Genomic DNA, 12,971 nt, shown 5'->3' on the forward strand with positions numbered 1-12,971 from the left:
TGTCCACCAAAGGTGATAAAAAGTACCTCCAGTCTCTTTACATTTCCAACATTTATTATCGGGCAAATGGTAGATTTTTGCCAGCTTGACTGGGGTCATGTACCACCTGTATACCATTTTCATAATGTTTTCCTTTAAGGCATTACATGCCGTAAATTTGATACCGGTGTTCCATAACCATTCCCAGTCATCTGACATAATGTTGTGTCCAACATCCTGCGCCCACTTAATCATAGCAGATTTAACTGTTTCATCCTGTGTGTTCCATTTCAACAGCAAGTTATACATTCTAGATAAATTCTTAGTATTGGGTTCTAGCAATTCGGTCTCTAGTTTTGATTTCTCCACTTGGAAACCGATTTTCCTATCCTGTTTAAAAAATTCCATTATTTGGCGATATTGAAACCAATTTTCTACTTTGTGCTTCAATTTCTCCTGACTTTGTAGTTTAAACTTGTCTCCATCCTGTTCTAAAATTTCCCAATACTTCGGCCATCCGACCTCCATATTGAGTTTCTTCACTGCTTTAGCCTCCACTGGTGACACCCATCTAGGGGTTTTATTTTCCAATAAGTCTTTGTATCTTATCCAAACATTAAATAATGCTTTTCTAACAATGTGATTTTTAAAGGTACTGTTAACCTTGTCATACCAAAGATATGCATGCCAACCAAAAGCATTATTGAAGCCTTCCAGATCCAAGATGTCCGTGTTCTCGAGGAGCATCCATTCTTTCAGCCAGCAAAACGCTGCTGCCTCATAGTACAATTTTAGGTCCGGCAGGGCAAAGCCCCCTCTTTCTTTAGCGTCAGTCAGTATTTTGAATTTAATTCGGGGCTTTTTGCCCTGCCAGACAAATTTCGAAATGTCTTTGTGCCACCTCTTAAAACATTCCATCTTGTCAAGAATCTGCAAGGTCTGAAACAAAAATAACATTCTAGGCAATACATTCATTTTAATTACTGCAATTCGGCCTAACATTGACAGTTTCAGATTTGACCATATTTCTAGATCTTTTTTAATCTCTGACCAACATTTTTCATAATTGTCCTTATACAAATTGACATTCTTAGGTGTTAAATAAACCCCTAGGTATTTGACTTTCTTAACCACTGTCAAACCTGTTTCCTCCTGAAATTTCTCCTTTTCCATATCTGTTAGGTTTTTCCCTAAGACTTTAGTTTTTTGCTTATTCAACTTAAATCCAGCCACCTGGCCAAATTGTTGAATTATTTCTAAAACCCTTTTCGTACTAGTGTTTGGCTCTTGCAAAGTCAATACTAGGTCATCTGCATACGCTCTTAACTTGTAATGTTTAGCTCCGACCTGCACACCTTTGACCTGCTGGTCATTTCTTATCATATTCAGCAACACCTCCAGAACCGAAATGAAAAGTAATGGGGAAATTGGGCACCCCTGCCGAGTTCCTTTTTCTATCTTAAGTTCCTCAGTCACAACATTATTTACAATCAGCTTAGCTTTTTGTTCGGAATATATTGCAGCCATACCATTCTCAAAACCCTGGCCTACCCCCATCCCATGAAGATTCTTCCTCATAAAACTCCAAGAGATATTATCAAAGGCTTTCTCCGCGTCCACAAAGATCAATACTGCTTTAGTGTTTATATTCACCTCCAGCTTTTCCAAAATGTCTATTACATTCCTTACATTGTCTGCTAGGTGTCTTTTAGGGAGAAAGCCTGCTTGGTCTTTATGAATCTTCTCCATCAAAACTCTTTTAAATCTTTTTGCCAAAATGTCTGCAAAAATTTTGTAATCCACATTGAGGAGTGATATCGGGCGGTAGTTCTTGAGTTGAGTCTTTTCAGTCTCTGACTTTGGTATGAGTGAAATATATGCCTCTTTCCACGATTCAGGTGCCCTTTTTCCCTCAAGAATCTCATTACAAACTTCTCTTAGTGGTTGAATCAACCATTCCTTCAGCGATTTGTAGTATCTAGAAGTCAGTCCATCTGGTCCCGGAGATTTGCCCAGTTGCATATTCTGAATGGCAGCCTCTATCTCTTGTTCTGAGATTCTCTGGTTCAAGTCCATCTTACTTTGCTGAGAGATGTTTTGTAATCCATATCTTCCAAGGAATTTGTCTATATCTTCTTCATTTTGCGGGCCTTGGGTGTAAAGTTTTTTGAAATAACTTAAAAAGCAATTTCTAATTTCATTAGGTTTAGATATGTTCTTTCCATCGACCTCTAGGCTTGTAACTGTATTTAGTTTCTGCCTTTTCTTCAATTGCCATGCCAAAAGTTTACCACATTTATTTGCTGATTCAAAAGTCTTTTGTTTCATTTGCTTTATCTTCCATTCAATCTCTTGGTTCATCAATTCCATATATTGAGTTTGATATAACTTAATCTCTCTTAAAATGTCCTGAGACTTTGGTTTTGTTCTTAGTTTCCTCTCTCCTTCCTTTATCATTTCCAAGATCTTCTCTTTTTTCTCATTTTGTTTTTTCCTCTTTATTGAATTTTGTTGGATCAAAAATCCTCTCATAACAGCTTTACTTGCGTCCCAGATCACTCTTTTCTCCACGTCAGTCCTCAAATTTATTTCAAAATAGTCTTTTAGGGTCTTTTGGGCCTTCGTGAGAATCTCCTTATCTCGAAAGAGGGTGTCATTCATTCTCCATCTAAATTGACCGGTTATTGTGAGTTTCATCTCCATCTTCACGGCGTTATGGTCGGAGCAGGTTTTTGGGCAGATTTCCACTTTCTTAATCTTTGGAGCCAATCCACTAGTAACCCAGATTTGGTCAATTCTGGTCCAGGTCATCATTGCTTGGGAGAAGAAGGTTCCCTCTCTCTCCAGAGGGTTCCTTGTTCTCCAAATATCTATCAAGTCCATGTTTTCTGTCATTTCGAAAAAAGTCTTAGGGAGTCTCCCTTCTTTAGTGACTGTTAGTCTTTGTGCCTTGTCCATATTAGTGGAGACCACGCCATTCATGTCTCCCATGATTATCATGTTGTAATCCAGATAGTCCGTCAAAGTTTCATGAAGTCTCTTAAAGAAGTCAGATTTGCCTTCATTTGGTGCATAAATTCCAACAACTAAAAGTTTTTCTCCTTGTACTTGTATCTCCACAGCCAGATATCTCCCTTGTTCATCTTTGAATATCATTTTTGGAGCCCATTTCTCCTTCACATATATTACCACTCCTCTCTTCTTAACTTTGTCTGATGAAATAAATTCTTGTCCTAACCTTTTATTTGTGAGTAATCTCCTGTGGGCTCTAATTATGTGAGTTTCTTGTAAACATATCAAATCCAATTGTTCTCTGTTCAAAATATGAAATACTTGTCTTCTCTTCAAAGGCCCATTCAGTCCATTACAATTCCAACTAAGGAATTGCAGAGCCATCTTGTTATTTTCTTAAGGCTCCTCCAACAGCTCCAAGTTGTTGCTCTTCTTCTGACGGTGGTGGTTTTTGTCCAAACGAGAGATTCAGGATATCCAGTGCTCTCCTCTGTTCTGCAAGTGCGTCCACAGTCCCCTTCTGTAGGTCCTCCTGATATCTTGCCAAAAATTTGTCTTTATCTTGAATTGTCTTTATTTTCACTTTCTTTGCCTTGTAGTCGAATGACAGTCCTTGTGGGAACTCCCACCTGAAGCGGATAAGATTTTTCTTTAACAAAAGAACCAGATCCTTGTAGAAGTTTCTTAAGTCCAAGATGTATTTTGGTATGTCTTTAAAGATCTGTACAGCTGAATTTCCAATTTGCAGGGCTTTTCCAAAGTGTAGTCCTAAAATTTTATCTCTTTCCTCCTTAGATCTGAGTGTGATCAAACAATCTCTTGGTGTCTTTCTATCTTGCTTTTTGCCCAGTCTAAAGGCAGTTGTAATTTTGAAATCGTCTTCCTCCAGGTCCCAACAATCCGCAAACTCCCGTGTCAAATATTCCACAAGGTTGTCACTTTCATTCTCCGGAATCAGTCTTAATTTTAAATTTCTCTCTTTCCTCTGTAACTCCCACAAGGCCAAGGTTGCATCATGCTCATAGACCTTCTTGGCAAGTGGCTCTAATTTCTCCTGCGTCTCTCCAGCTGTGGCTTTGGCCTCTTCGGCAATTTGACGCGTGGTGGCGTTTTCCTCGACCAATTTGTTTATAGATTCTGTATTCTGGTTTAATCTTGTTGATATTTCTGTTAATTTTTGTGTGTTCTCTGAAGTCTGTTTTGTCAAAGACTCCAGAGTCTGGTTTATCTTAAGCAAAGCTTCTGTCACAGCTTCCATAGAAACGGCTGCTCCTTTGTCCTGTCCTGTTGTTCCAGCTAGTCCGGCTGTTACGCCTGAGATTGAACCTCTTTTCTTTGCTTGTTGCAGCTGCAGCTGTTGCTGTTGTTGTTGCTTGGTCTTGGCTCTTGTAGTTATCTCTTCTTGTGGCCCACTCATGTCAAGGTCAATTCCCACGGGATTTATTCTCCCTTGGAAAATTCCACTGTCTTAGGCCGTGAACTTAATTCATTCTGGAGGTCCGTTCTTAACCTGAAACTGTTCTTAACCTGAGGTACCACTTTAGCTAATAGGGCCTCCTGCTGCTGCCGCATGATTTCTGTTCTCATCCTGAAGCAAAGTTCTTAACCTGAGGTACTATTTCTGGGTTTGCAGAGTCTGTAACCTGAAGCATCTGTAACTTGAAACATCTGTAACCTGAGGTACCACTGTATTTTAACTTTAGGATAAGAAAAATCAGTGGAGACAGTGATCTGGTCTTTAAAAGGAGTCCTTTCAATATAATGTTGGCTTAAAGACATAGCCCTGAATATCTGCTGGGAAGGAAATGTCCGGATTTTCCAACTGTTTCAATGTATTATTCAGGGGAAGAGAGATGCAGTCGAGAGGCCATGATGAATGCTGAGCAGCCGTTAAAGCAGCCTCTAGCCCAGGGGTTGCCCATTATGTTGGATCACTGGGCCCATTTGGAATTTCGAAAAAGGGTTGCAGGTGCCAGTCACAAAATGGCTGCTCTGTGGGGGATGTGCCATAACATAAAATGGCTGCCATATCTAAAAAACAGCAGAAGAAGGGGCAAAGTATGGGGCAGGCGTGGCCCCCATTAGATTCCACACCTCCAGTGGAGGTGAAAAGGCAGCTCCATCAGGACCGCCACTCTCATTCAAAGAGAAGCTTATTTTTGTTCCTTTGTTCAGAAAGGGAAGGAGGGTGGGTGTCCAGTCCTTGCAATGGAATATGGGCATGTTTCAGGGAACATGTACAGTGTACGAGAGGCTGAGGTGATGCGGACAGGAACTAAGCAGGAAGAGCAAAAGGTATCTCATTGTGCTGTGGATTTCTGAGACAGATTCTGCTCAGACCTTTCGTGGGTGCCATAGGAGGTACTGGCAAGCACAGTGGCCCCTTTGGGAATGGGGGAATGCAGGGCCAGCCCTAACGTTGGATAGAGTGGAGTAGCCTGACTGGGAATGCAGGGCCAGCCCTAACATTGGATAGAGTGGAGTAGATGCCTCAGACGGCTAATGATGGGGATTGGGCAGAGATGGTGAGGAAATGGAGAACAAAGCTGTATGTGCCACGAAGTCTGACTTGCATACCTTAGTCTGCTGCTCTCAAGCTAAGTCAATCCTGATACCCCCTGCCTGCCTGATTGATTGATTGACTGACTGAATAACATTTGTATACCACCACTTGATTGTAAAAATCTCTGACAGGCCCCAAATATATGGGAGACATTCTCCTATTATTGAGAATCTCCTGGCTGTTGTGATCAGCAGAGGGGTCCCTCTTAGTTGTTCCACCTCCCTCAGAAGTCTGGGGTGGTGGTTACCTGGGAGGTGACCTTCTCTAAGGTAGCCCTTAAATCCTGGATTTTCCTACCCACCGGGCCAGTCCAGCACCTGCACCATACAACTTTTGGTTCTGTACATTTCAATTCACAAATCAATTTCATTGCAATGGGCCTACTCTGAATAGATTTTAGTTGGCTGCAACCTTATAGGGTTGCATCCAATGAGCAGGCCCATCGAGGTCAGTGAGCATGACTAACTTACGATTCATTCACTGCAGTGGGATTACTCAGAGTGAAATGTGGTTGCATACAACCTTATAGCTATGCCTAAAGCTGAACTGTGCTGTGAGGAGCTCTGCCAATGCTGTTTCTAAGCTGCGAGGGCAATTTGAGAAACTCTCCCCCCCTCCCCGCCCTGCTCTCTCTGTGGGAATTTTGGACTCACACCTGTTCCTCATTTGTTCCAAGGAAACCCAAACTGGGAGTGCACCCGCTCCAGGCTCCCTGCAGCTCCAACAGAGCAAGAGAGAGCCCCGTGTTATGGTTTTATCCCCTCATTGCTCAGCTGTGAGAGGGACAGGCCTGGGAAAAGAAAGGCAGAAATTCCCTCTGGGTTGTTGCTACAGTGCCATTTGCCACGTTGCAGCCAGGCTCTCCCTCCCTCCCTCCCGTTTCCATTTCAGTGCCCAATCTGTGTGCCTTTGTTCTCTTTTCTGCGCTTGGCTAGCTGTGTTGAACCAGCTGTTAGGAATCTAGATTTATACATACTAGGGATTTGTGGGGCCTTTTCCTCCCCCCCCAAGCCTCGAGATCTTTCATTCATCTTATCAAGACTCACTTTCCTCTAAATTCTTCAGGTGCTTTTCCAGAGCAAGAACCTCAAAATTCCTTTCGAAAAAAGCCACGAGAAACAGTAGTTCTAGGGAAATGGTGCTGTTGGACTATTGCTTCCCTCACCCCTCACCTTTGGCCAAGCTGGTTTGGGCTGAGGACAGCTGGAGTTCGACCACATCTGGAGGGCCACAACTTCTCCACTCATCTCATACCAACTTTGGCCAATGCAAAGACTGTTTCTTCACCAGCCCTCGACTCCCAACAGGGTCTCCAGGACAGTTGAGGATTGTGATGCCCATAGGACAGGTGGACTAGTAATCCGTGACAGGATTAATCAACATAATGACTACAACTCCCATCATTTGTGACCAATGGCCCAGCTGATTTGGGCTGGTAGTAACTGAAGTCCAACAACATCTGGAAGTCGCGATCCCTGGTATGTGGTAATGCTTTCTTTCTGAGGGCATCAAGAAAGGGTGTCTTATCATTCATTCCTTGAGGTGTTCTCTCCTCCTTCCATTTCTGAGCACTGAGAATCCTGGAAACCCTTTCTAGTCTATTTAAAAAGCTGTCTCCCCATATGTGAAGACCACAGCAGGGTTTGAAGTGTAAGAAAACAAGAGACTATATTAAGAAACATGTTAGGATGGAATTACAGTGGTGCCCCGCAAGACGAATGCCTCGCAAGACAAAAAACTCGCTAGACGAAAGGTTTTTTCATTTGCGATTTGCCTCGCAAGACGAATTTTCCTATGGACTTGCTTCGCAAGACGAAAACTTCTTGCGACTTTGTTAAACCGTTTAAACCGTGCTTCGCAAGACGAAAAATTCGTTAGACGGCAAAAATTGCGGAACGAATTAATTTCGTCTTGCGGGGCACCACTGTAGATAAGACAGAACCTAAAACCTCAATTGTCTGTATTTTGGGTTATAAACATCGATGCCGGGTAAGCGGGAAGTTAAATTGGAATTGTTGAATTGGAATATAACTGTTGAGCAACAAATTATTTCTATATGGAAAAAAGAATAAAATATTGTTATAAAAAAGAAAAGAAAGAGCGTCTTATCAAAACTCTTTGGCTTCCCTACAGATTCCTTTGCTGATCTAACCAAGGAACAGCCTGAAAGTTGGCAGTAACTCATAGGCGATTTGAGCAATGCATTTCACAAGGACATAAAAACAGCCTGCTAGACCAGAAGAATTCTCCCTCAGACAGTGGAGGTAGAACATAACCATCACTGCTCAGCTCTCAACAGGGCCCCAAGTATCAAGGAAAGGCAAAAAGGTGATGTCCGCAATGCAGCTCAGCTAAACATACACATCAGTGTTCTCTGTGGGTTCATTCCCATAGACAGCAATGGATGTGCAGTGCCACTGTTAGAATTCCACTCGTTTTAGTAACGCTTTTCTTTGGCTTCTAGTGAAATTCTGCTGACACATCTTCAAATTTGTCCTGAAATTTGCTGTGAGGGGGGGGGGAACCAAACTAACCCAAACCCAAGGGCATCTCGAATACATACACAGCACTGATCCGCTAAGCAGCAAGGTAGTCTCTGCTGGAGCTCTGAGCCTGACAGATGGTATTGGAAGCCGAAGCTCCTTGGGCATAGGCCAAATGCTGCTCTGATAAGGAAGGGCAATGGAAGAGCAAGATGGCTGCCAGACCAGACCAAAGGAAGGCCCATAACCTTCCCCTTCTAGAACAGATCCTACAAGGAGCCTTGAGGCCAAATCCATCTATCCAGACAGTCCCCCTCCACCGCTGCCACTGTCTATCTATTTCCCTTTCCCCAAAGGCAACCTGAAATGACAGGTCCCCAGCTGGCACTCGGAAGGACACACCATGGCTTCTTCTGCCAGCCAGGGACCTAGTGACACATCCCTGTGATCCAAAGTGACAGCCACATCCTGGTTGAAGATCATAGTGGGGGTGATTTTTCATTCTTTGACCCTTTCTGAGCCAGCTCCAGTGGAAAGGAAAAAGATGCTCCTCCAGATCTCAGCTTTCACTCACAGAACCACATTTCCCAGGGGTTCCTTGGGCAGAGAGCTCAGAAGCCAGACACACAGGAATCTGATGAACACAGAGCAGTTACCACAAGGGATGATGAGCTAGTGGTTTTCCAGATATTTTTGGACTACAACTCCCATCCGCCCTGACCATTTGCCATGGTGGCTAATGGGAGTTGGGAGTCCAACACTAACTGGAGGTCCACAGGTTCTCCACCCCAGGTTACTGAAAATGAAATTTCAAGATGGCGATCAGAATTCCCTGCCTTAAAAGTGAAGTAACTCTGCCATTTCAAATGAAGGTGGGAATAGTCCTATTCAGGTAAGGAAAACATCTGATGAACTTCAGTGAAGGCAGTCCCACCCCCCTGGCCCCTAACTTTAATAAGTTACCAAGAGTTCTGAAGGGCAGTTTGTACATCCCAGACCAGGGACAAACAGAGAAGGGATGGAGACTGTGGCCCATGAACTGCAAGGGCATGTCAGGTGGCATTTTAAAAAGAAAAAGCTTAGTCCCTCAGATGGTTATTCACACAAGCAACTGTGTGGAGAGGTGCCCCCATGGTTAGAGATGAGGCAGGCAGTCACAGGTCACTTGGGCAGCCCCCAAATACGGGCTGCCTATAGCCTCAACAGCAGTATGGCTACATCCATGCATGGAAACTGACAACTGGTGGATTGGCTGAGCTGTGAAACCAGACTTATTGCCCCACTTGGGCTTAGACAAACCCAGTAGCATGAACAGCTTCTAGTCATGATAGATATACTTTGCTTCCACTTTCAGAGACGGCATGACTCTGAATACCAGTTGCTTGGAATCACACCTGGTGGAGAGCGCTGTTGTAGTTAGACTCTACCTGCGAGCTTCTCATAGGCATCTGGTTGGCTACTGTGAGTACAGGATCCCGGATTGGACATCCCTTTGGTCTGAACTAGCAGGGCATTGAAATGCTATCTCTTTTTGTGTGTATATTTGGGCACAGGAGCAGGTCATGCCCCAGTGGAGAAGGGAGGAAAGGGTCAAGAAGCTCATAGACAGTCAGTGTCTATGCTAGTGCCATGCAGACACAGAAGGTTGGAGGTAGGCTTCTTTCATGGTGATGGGGATGTCTTGGGAGGGCATGTGGGGAATGGGCTTGGGAACCTAGGAAGCTGCCTTACTCCCAAGTCACACTACTGGTGCTCCTAGCTCAGTATCATTTACACTGACCAGCTCTTCAGGGTTATCTGAAGTGGGACAATCCCAGCCTTTACTGGAGACTGAGCCTAGGAGTTTCTGTCTGCAAAGCAGATGCTCTAACCCTGAGCTACAGCCCTTAAGATAAAGGAAGCTGCTTTCTACTGAATCACACCACTGGTCCATCCAATTCTATTGTCTACACTGATGGGCAGTGGCTCTCCAGGTTTCAGGCAGGGATCTCTCCCAGACCTACTTGGAGATGCCAGAGACTGAACCTGGGACCCTCTGCAGGGAAAGGTGATGCTCTGCCACTTAGCTATGGAGAAATGCTGTAAGAGGAAGGAGAGGCTTACGAGGAACCCCTTGCACTTCTCCCCTGAAGAAAAGGCAGAATCAGAGGACAAGGAGAAGGGCAGGAAGTGTCTGCCTGCCAAGCAGCTTCCTTCCAAAATGGCTTCTATGCACCGTAATCCAGCTACTACAAGCAGACCGACAGCAGGTTAACAGAAGCCGCAGGGAGCCTGAGAGTAGCTGATGTTGCTGCCAGTTCCCCCTCCATCCAACATACAGTTTTGCTGGTGGTCCAGAGGAGGCAAAGAACCAGACCCGCTGCAAGCTTCCAAAGAAGAAACAGATCCAGGCGCTCCAGCTTCCTTGTTTTAAAATTCTTTATTTATAAAAAAGTACATTTCTTTCCACAGTTGAACCACTAGTTCTCTCTTTTTTAAAAATTTTATACAAGTAAAAGATTGCTTCCCCCAAAATGAAAAATCCCCCAGTTCAGCCCAAACAAAAAAAAAGGAACGACGACAAAAGTTATTATTACAAAGAATGGGGAAACAAAATAAAAAGAAATAAAATAAAAGAAACAAAAAATAATAATCATAAAAGCAATTTCAGTCCATTACATTATTCATAATATTCTTTTCTCTCTCTCTCTCTCTTTTTACAAAAGCACTTACAACACAGATTACCAAAAAAGTAGATTTTTTTCCCGAATGCTGTTTTTATTTATTTATCTTATGTCACAATGATCATTACAGCAGCAGGTGGGGTGGGAGGAAAGGGGAGGAAAAGGGTGTGGATACAGTCACGAGTGGATGAAAACACTTTGGAGATTTTTCTTTTCTTTTTTAATGGAAAATAAAATAATCATCCAAGTTTTCATCTGGTGTGCAATTAATCCCCATGGTTATCTATTTACACCGGTTTGAGTATCTTACCCTAGAGAGCCATTACATATACATTCGCTTTCAAGAGAAGAAGGACCCACGGAATGTTCTAGCAAAACAGAATACCCCCACCCTCCCCATTTAGCACCACGTTAACACAAAAAATTCACACCCTTGTACTTTTGGTTAATCGTTCCAGAGTCAGGAACGCCCTTGGGTTCCAGTAGTGACACGGACGACCAGGGTTTAAACCAGGGCCTGGTTTATGGAACTACATTGGGATCAGGCTGTGAAGCATGGTTCCCTGTGACTGGCAAGTGGTATGAGGCATCAGGATTGGCTAGCCCGAGTTTGAATAAATACCAGGATTCTAGCCCTTTGTCTTTGTAAGGTCAACCAGTGATATGTTCGCCTGTTCTCCACTTCAGGTAAAGACACTGATCTCAGGGATCACCTGAGCTGGAAAGGTTTTGTATTTGGATCGAGTGGCTCGCCCCACCACCCAAAAGGCTGGTCACTCTGAGTGTGGCCACCATAGGTGCCAACTCTCTGGGATCCTGGGTGCCCAAGCACCCACAAAATTCCCCATGAAGGAACCCAGCACCCACAAATTTCGGTGCCAGGGTCATGCACATGGCACCCCCGGCCCTGGGCTCCCACAGTCGCTGGGCCAAGCTGGCCACTATAGTTGTAGTCAACTTGGATTTAGGCCACTGTCAAACCAAAGCTCCAGGATTCCACCTTAAACAGTCATGGCGCCTGGAAGCTGTAGTTTATTATGGGCTCTGTGAGTTGTTAGGGGATTCTGATACCTGCTGCAGTTCCCCGAAATCCCCACAAAGAGGGATTGATTGTTAAAGTGAGACTGTAGCTCTGGAAGGGGAATAGGAGTCTCTCAACAACTCTCTGCACCCTTAACAAACTACAGCTCCCAGAATTTGGGTGGGGGCAGCCATGGCTGTTTTGGAGTGCTTCAAATGTATGACGTGAATGTGGCTGTAGATTCCCAACTATTTCCCTGACAGAATTCTCAGGGAGCCTAAGCATACCTCAACTGCCCACTCACATGTCCTGGCATCCAATATTTTGTCTCAATCAATCATTTGCCTTCGTTTTAAGGATTTGAAAAAAACCCTTTGGCCAAATCTCCTTGCGATTCTACCCAAACAACGAACGGCTTTCCGGCATCACCACCCCCTTAAAAATCTAAATGGCTTCTTCTCCCCCAGTATGCATCTTGCTTTGCAATCAAGACCACCCCAACGTTTGTGCCTCCCCCCCCCTTACCGGAAACCTTCCCTTTCTCTCTCTCTCTTAAATGGGCTGAATAAAAATGATTCAAAGGGAGGCGAGGAAAGAAAATCGGTCCCATAATTAAATAAGGGAAATCAAATCGCTACGGTAAATTGAGATGGGTAATCCCAGACATAAATCCCATCAGAAAAACACCTGCCATGTTCTATTTCAAACGGATTTAATTTGGCCGATAACGCAGATTTCTTCCTCTCACATTTTTTGCTGGGTGTCCAGGAATGGGGGTGACAGAGATAAGTTTGTGCCCAGAAGCACTGTTTTCCTACCACCCCACAGCAGCCAGCTGCTCCCTGAAATTGCACATGGCACAAAAGCAGCAGTTGGGAACAGGATGTTGGGTCTCTAGTAGTCTCTGCCAACTTGGTGCTTTCCAGATGTTGCTGAACCACAACTCCCATCAGCCCCAGTAGGCATGGATAATGGATGGGACTTTTAGTCCAGCAACATCTGGAGGGCCAAAGGATTCCTCACAACCGCTTTACTGTGCAACCTCCAAGTCTCTGAACCAAACAGAAACTACTGTCAAAATTAAAAAAAATCCTTCCAGTAGCACCTTAAAGACCAACTAAGTTAGTTCTTGGTATGAGCTTTCGTGTGCATGCACACTTCTTCAGATGCATGCACACGAAAGCTCATACCAAGAACTAACTTAGTTGGTCTTTAAGGTGCTACTGGAAGGATTTTTTTTTATTTTGACT

At 43.9% G+C, this 12,971-nt stretch overlaps 1 protein-coding gene across 5 annotated transcripts in view; it reads right to left on the bottom strand.

Annotated features, from left to right (window-relative positions):
* Positions 1–12,971, bottom strand: part of NECTIN1 (nectin cell adhesion molecule 1) — a 202,028-nt gene that overhangs the window by 48,468 nt on the left and 140,589 nt on the right. The window lies entirely within an intron of this gene.

Source organism: Podarcis bocagei, assembly GCF_964188305.1.
Source record: "Podarcis bocagei genome assembly, chromosome: 15".
NCBI classification, from domain to species: Eukaryota; Metazoa; Chordata; class Lepidosauria; order Squamata; family Lacertidae; genus Podarcis; species Podarcis bocagei.